Source organism: Triticum dicoccoides, chromosome 6B (genome assembly GCF_002162155.2).
Source record: "Triticum dicoccoides isolate Atlit2015 ecotype Zavitan chromosome 6B, WEW_v2.0, whole genome shotgun sequence".
Lineage (NCBI taxonomy): Eukaryota > Viridiplantae > Streptophyta > Magnoliopsida > Poales > Poaceae > Triticum > Triticum dicoccoides.
This window is the reverse complement of record NC_041391.1, coordinates 498,171-505,811: the sequence shown is the minus strand read 5'-3', so window position 1 is coordinate 505,811 and position 7,641 is coordinate 498,171.

Here is a 7,641-nt window from a genome sequence, read left to right as displayed (position 1 = left end):
GAAAATTGCCCTATAGTTCTGGTTTGTGTCTCCAACCGGGACTATACGTCAAACCCCTTTAGTGCCAGTTCGTGGCACGAACCGGTACAAAAGGTTAGCCCTTTAGTACCGGTTTGTGCCACGAACCGTTACTAAAGGTGATCGCGGGGCCTCGGCCTGACGCCAGCCTGCCACCACCCCTTTAGTACCGGTTCGTGACACGAACCGGTACTAAAGGTTAAAAACGAACCGGCATTAATGCATAGCCGTTCGAACCGGCACTAATAGTACCATTAGTACTGGGCCAAAATCGAACGGGGACTAATGTGTCTCACATTAGGTCCTTTTTCTAAACCACTTCTCCTTAGGGAGATCAACATGAGCAGCAAAAGATTCACAGAAAGAAGCTACTATCTCAGAGTCAAGTCCGTATTTAGCGCTAAATCCACGAAAAGCATCGCTATCCGTAAAAGATTTAACACAATCAAACTTAGGTGTTATACCTGACTCCTTACCATCGTCGGAACCCCAATCTTCAGAGTTGCGTTTAATTCTTTCCAATAAGTCCCACTTGAATTCAGTAGTCTTCAGCATATAAGAACTAGCACAGGAAGTATCGAGCATGTGCGATCATTGAGAGAAAGCCGATCATAAAATTTTTGAATAATAATTTCTCTTGAGAGCTCATGATTGGGGCATGAATATAACATTGACTTAAGCCTCCCCCAAGCTTGAGTGATGCTTTCTTCTTCGCGAGGCCAGAAATTATATATGTACTTACGATCACAATGAACAAGATGCATAGGATAGAACTTCTGGTGAAATTCCAATTTCAATCGTTCATAGTTCCAAGATCCAGTATCATCACATAGCCTATTGTAGGACCTTGAAGTATGTCTAGAGGGGGGGTGATTAGACTACTTGACCAATTAAAAACATAACCTTTTCCCAGTTTTAGAGTTTGGCAGATTTTAGCTATTTTAGGACAAGTCAAGCAATCATCACACAATTCAAGCAAGCATCCAAAGAGTATATAGGCAGCGGAAATTAAAGCATGCAACTTGCAAGAAAGTAAAGGGAAGGGTTTGGAGGATTCAAACGCAATTGGAGGCACGGATGTTTTTGGCGTGGTTCCGATAGGTGGTGCTATCGTACATCCATGTTGATGGAGACTTCAACCCACGAAGGGTAACGGTTGCGCGAGTCCACGGAGGGCTCCACCCACGAAGCGTCCACGAAGAAGCAACCTTGTCTATCCCACCATGGCCATCGCCCACGAAGGACTTGCCTGACTAGCGGTAGATCTTCATGAAGTAGGCGATCTCCTTGCCCTTACAAACTCCTTGGTTCAACTCCACAATCTTGTCAGAGGCTCCCAAGTGACACCTAGCCAATCTAGGAGACACCACTCTCCAAGAAGTAACAAATGGTGTGTTGATGATGAACTCCTTGCTCTTGTGCTTCAAATGATAGTCTCCCCAACACTCAACTCTCTCTCATACGATTTGGATCTTGTGGAAAGAAGATTTGAGTGGAAAGCAACTTGGGGAAGGCTAGAGATCAAGATTCATATGGTAGGAATGGAATATCTTGGCCTCAACACATGAGTAGGTGGTTCTCTCTCAGAAATGGTAAGTTGGAAGTGTAGTTTTAGTCTTATGGCTCTCTCAACGAATGAAGAGGCGGTGGAGGGGTATATATAGCCTCCACACAAAATCTAACCGTTACACACAATTTACCAAACTCAGTGGGACCGATTCAACAGACTCGGTCAGACCAATTTAGTAAACCTAGTGACCGTTAGGATTTTCGGTGGGACTGACATGCTTCTCGGTAGGACCAATATGGTTAGGGTTAGGGCATAACGTAATCTTGGTAAGACCGATTACACAAACTCGGTGAGACCGATTTTGGTAACAAGATTTCCAGAGAGGTGGTCAGGTAAACTCGGTGGGACCGATTCACTCTTTCGGTGAGACCAAAAAGTTACGAAAGGGAAACAGAGAGTTTACATTGCAATCTCGGTGGGACCGATCGTTCACTTTGGTTTGTCCGAAACGTTACGAAGGGAAACAGAGAGATTACAATCCCATCTCGGTGAGACCGAGATCCCTATCGGTAGAACCGATTTGCCTAGGGTTTGTGGCAGTGGCTATGACTTTTGAAATCGGTGGCGCCGGCTAGGAAGAATCAGTGTGACCGATTTTGACTTTAGGTTTAGGTCATTTGTGGATGTGAGAAAGTAGCGGAGGGTTTTGGAGCATATCACTAAGCACATGAAGCAAGAGGCTCATTAAGCAACACCTCATCCCTCCTTGATAGTATTGGCTTTTCCTATAGACTCAATGTGATCCTGGATCACTAAAATATAAAATGAAGAGTCTTGAGCTTTTGAGCTTGAGCCAATCTTTTGTCATTAGTATTTTGAGGGATCCACTTTCATCATCCATGCGATGCCATTCATTGAGCTTTCCTGAAATAATAGTCTTGGAATAGCATTAGCTCAATGAGCTATATGTTGTTATGAATTACCAAAACCACCTAGGTATAGTTGCACTTTCAATCTCCCCCTTTTTGGTAATTGATGACAACATATAGATCAAAGCTTTGACAAATGATAATAAGATTAAAAAACATCGTCGCTTTGAGAAGTATGTGATAAGCAAGAGCTCCCCCTAAATTTGTGCATTTATTAAGATTTGCTTTGGACTGCAAATGCACCTCTTCCATGTCACATACATCTTGGTGGAGCGCTCAAAATAATAATGATTGAATACATGCACTCATCACCAAGCAAAGCGAATGATCACATAGGATAGATAAAATAATATCATCAAACATGCATAAGTGTAGCTTATGATCAAACACATGATCATCAATGTCTCACAAGAATAGCATAGTATCTCAAGCAATCAAAAGCAAACAAGTTTAAACCACCAAAGCAAGAGAGAACAAAAGCAACACTCTCTCTCTCTCGAAGCCTATGATCTATACATTTTTCTCCCCCTTTGGCAACGAGTTACCAAAAAGTTCATAGAAAATGCATAGTGCTAGATCGACTCTCAGGCTTGATCTTCAGGAGGTGGTAGCCGTATAACTCCAAGAACGAAGGCTTCAGTTGAAGTGGACGGAGCTGGGGTTGATGCTGGAGCTGGTTGCACTAGAGCTCTAGGAGCTGTAGCTGGTGCATATGATGTTGCTCTAGTGTCTATCACGGGCACTGTAGCTGACCTCTGGGCTCTAGGCACTCTGGAAAACACATTAGTGGTAGTCTTGCCCGGCCACTCCTGCATGTCATCCTGCAGCTCCTCCACAGCTGACTGAATCTCAGTTACTTTGACATCTAGGTCATGGAATTTGAGTTCCATGATTCTTTCCAAGCTCTCCTGATTCTGAGTGAGGGTGGCCAATCCTTTCTCAATCCTCAGTGATGATGCTATCAAGTAACTAAGCTGCTCCTGCTTTTTCTTCAAGAAATACTCAGATGCCTCCTCTTGAGTTGGCATTTTGGCAGCCTTCTCCTTCTTCTATTAAGCTTGAACTGATGATGGATCATTCTCATTCATGACAACCTGATTGTCCTCAAAGTCTGGATAGAGAGGAAAATGTTCCTTATCCAATAGATATTTTCCCGTGCCCATCTTTGAGTTAATCAACTCCTGAATCTGAGGGGCATATCCACAACTCCTCTTCTGGTCTGCTGCTGTCCTCTTAATGGTTTCAACCATAAAGCTCATGACCTTGAATTTCTGTGGCACATCAAACAAATGCAACATGTTGATTGCATGCCCTCTAATCATGTTGTGGTCACCAGACTTAGGCAATAGAGTGTTCCTTAGGATGTAGTTAATAGTTGGCAGCCCTGAGAGAAGGAAGTGGACTGATCCAAACTTATGTGTCTCAACAGCTTTGTCTGGGATCTCCTTGTACATGTGTGCCATGGAATTGTGGTCCATCTTCTTCTTGGCATATACATCCATGTCATCTTCACTCTCCTTTGGGGCATTTATCAGTTTTGCCCACTCCTCAACAGTTGACTGGTACTTTGTACCTTCATACATCCAAACTATCCTCCCATCTGGATAGAAGTGTGCTGTGGAGTAGAATTGCATGATAAGTTCATCATTCCAGTTGGTGAGCTTTGGCCCAACAAAATCAGCAAGTCCACAAGCAACAAAACTGTCTTGCACTCCAGGATAGTGCTCTTCATTTTCCTTCATATAGGTCCAGTCGACCCACCTCATATCACAAATTATGGGCTTCTTGTCCACAAGATTGTCTCATAGAAGTCCTGTTGTTCCTTTGTATGGAACCTGTAGTCAACAACAGTCCTTCTCCTTGTGGCATATGGATCTGTCATCCTCCATAGCCTCAACCCCGAGTCTCTTCTGATATTCATGTCCTCAGCCACAGGATGGGCATCATTGCAGTCTGTTATCCTGGGCTTGAGCTTCCTTAGAACTTGTCCTTCTTCATCATCCTCATCAGCAACCTCAGGCACTGGGCCTTGTTCTTCTCAGCAGCTGGTATACTCCTGGTATTCCTCTTTGGTGCAAGTTTGGCCTTGGGGGCAGCTTTGGGTGCTTCCTTGGGCTTAGATGTGGCAGCCCCTGATCTAATAGCATCACCCATAAGCTTTGGTGCCTTGGGTGCTGGTGCAGCAACCTCTTCTTCCTCTTCCATCATGGAGGGTTTCCCAATAACTATGGCTGTGATCTTTTTGATCCTTTCCTTTCTTTTCTTTCCTTCAACAGCAGTAGCAGGCTCTTTGGCATCTGGCTTTTCAGGTATTTGAGTAGATGCTCTGACCTTTGGCATATGTGTCCTCTTGGCAGGAACCTTCCTATTGAGTCCAGGCTTTGTGCTATGTGCAGAGCCATATTGCTTATTGAGCACTACCTTCTTGGAAGTAGCCTCATCTTCAGCTCTATAGTCCTCATCTTCAGAATCTGAGGTTCTCTTCTTCCTTTGTCTGGTGGCAGCTTTAGGCAGGTTGCTTGGGGTGCTCCTGCTGCCTTCATCTGAAGTGTTGGAGGGACTAGTGCCCTCACTTATGTGCACATGCTCTTCTGACCTGTTCTGACTATCACTTTGGTCTGACATGCTGCAAACACTAACTGCTGACCCTGAGAAGAGTTATAGATGAGGTAGAGTGGATGAGCATCACAAAATGCAGAGATTTTTGCAAAAGAATGAATTAAAAATTCAGTTTTAGTTTTCCACAGAAAGCATTTCGGATCAACCGATTTTCAAACTCGGTGATACCGAAGCAGTTTTGGAACCTAAACTGATGAACTCGGCTGGACTGAGTCACAGTTCGGTGGCACCGAGGCTGCTAGGGTTTCACAAAGTCCTAAAATCGGTCTCACCGATTAGCAATTCTCGGTCAGACCGAGAGTTACTAGTGTCTTGAAGTATGTCTAGAGGGGGGGTGATTAGACTACTTGACCAATTAAAAACTTAACCTTTTCCCAGTTTTAGAGTTTGGCAGATTTTAGATATCTTAGGACAAATCAAGCAATCATCACACAATTCAAGCAAGCATGCAAAGAGTATATAGGCAGCGAAAATTAAAGCATGCAACTTGCAAGAAAGTAAAGGGAAGGGTTTGGAGGATTCAAACGCAATTGGAGACACAGATGTTTTTGGCGTGGTTCCGATAGGTGGTGCTATCGTACATCCACGTTGATGGAGACTTCAACCCACAAAGGGTAACGGTTGCACGAGTCCACGGAGGGCTCCACCCACGAAGGGTCCACGAAGAAGCAACCTTGTCTATCCGACCATGGTCGTCGCCCACGAAGGACTTGCCTCACTAGTGGTAGATCTTCACGAAGTAGGTGATCTCCTTGCCCTTACAAACTCCTTGGTTCAACTCCACAATCTTGTCGAAGGCTCCCAAGTGACACCTAGCCAATCTAGGAGACACCACTCTCCAAGAAGTAACAAATGGTGTGTTGATGATGAACTCCTTGCTATTGTGCTTCAAATGATAGTCTCCCCAACACTCAACTCTCTCTCATAGGATTTGGATCTGGTGGAAAGAAGATTTGAGTGGAAAGCAACTTGGGGAAGGCTAGAGATCAAGATTCATATAGTAGGAATGGAATATCTTGGCCTCAACACATGAGTAGGTGGTTCTCTCTCAGAAATGGTAAGTTGGAAGTGTAGGTTTAGTCTAATGGCTCTCTCAATGAATGAAGAGGAGGTGGAGGGGTATATATAGCCTCCACACAAAATCTAACCATTACACACAATTTACCAAACTCGGTGGGACCGATTCAACAGACTCGATCGGATCGATTTAGTAAACCTAGTGACCGTTAGGATTTTCGGTGGGACTGACATGCATCTCGGTAGGACCGATATGGTTAGGGTTAGGGCATAACGTAATCTCGGTAAGACCGATTACACAAACTCGGTGAGACCGATTTTGGTAACAAGCTTTCCAGAGAGTTGGTCAGGTAAACTCGGTGGGACCGATTCGCTCTTTCGATGAGACCGAAAAGTTACGAAAGGGAAACGGAGAGTTTACATTGCAATCTCGGTGGGACCGATCGCTCACTTCGGTTTGACCAAAACGTTACGAAGGGAAACAGAGAGATTACAATCCCATCTCGGTGAGACCGAGATCCCTATCGGTAGAACCGATTTGCCTAGCGTTTCTGGCAGTGGCTATGACTTTTGAAATCGGTGGCGCCGGATAGGAAGAATCGGTGTGATCGATTTTGACTTTAGGTTTAGGTCATTTGTGGATGTGAGAAAGTAGCTGAGGGTTTTGGAGCATATCACTAAGCACATGAAGCAAGAGGCTCATTAAGCAACACCTCATCCCTCCTTGATAGTATTGGCTTTTCCTATAGACTCAATGTGATCCTGGATCACTAAAATATAAAATGAAGAGTCTTGAGCTTTTGAGCTTGATCCAATCCTTTGTCATTAGTATTTTGAGGGATCCACTTTCATCATCCATGCCATGCCATTCATTGAGCTTTCCTAAAATAATAGTCTTGGAATAGCATTAGCTCAATGAGCTATATGTTGTTATGAATTACCAAAACCACCTAGGGATAGTTGCACTTTCACCTATACCATGTCAATGCATCTCCCTTAAAAGATAAAGGACCTTCCTTTTGACAACACCATCAGGAATACCTGGAAGCTTAAATAATCCACAAACTTCATCCACGAAGGTAAGGTGTAAATCGGGATGCAATGTTCCATATCCTGCAAAGGGATTAGCTAGCAGTTTCTCTAACATACCCGAAGGAATCTCAAAGTAAACATTTTCAGTACGTTCAGTAGGTTGAGGAGCAACTCTTTGCTCTACTGGTCCGGGTGATGATACCCCGAATAAGCCCCTCAAAGGATTAGTTTCCATAGTAACAAGTGACAGAAAATTTCAGCACACTATATAAATGTTTCCTTACCAAGTTCCACTCACCAAAGGTGCTTCACTCCCCGGCAATGGCACCAGAAAAGAGTCTTGATGACCCACAAGTATAGGGGATCTATCGTAGTCCTTTCGATAAGTAAGAGTGTCGAACCCAACGAGGAGTAGAAGGAAATGACAAGCGGTTTTCAGTAAGGTATTCTCTGCATGCACTGAAATTGTAGGTAACAGATAGTTTTGTGATAAGATAATTTGTAACGGGTAACAAG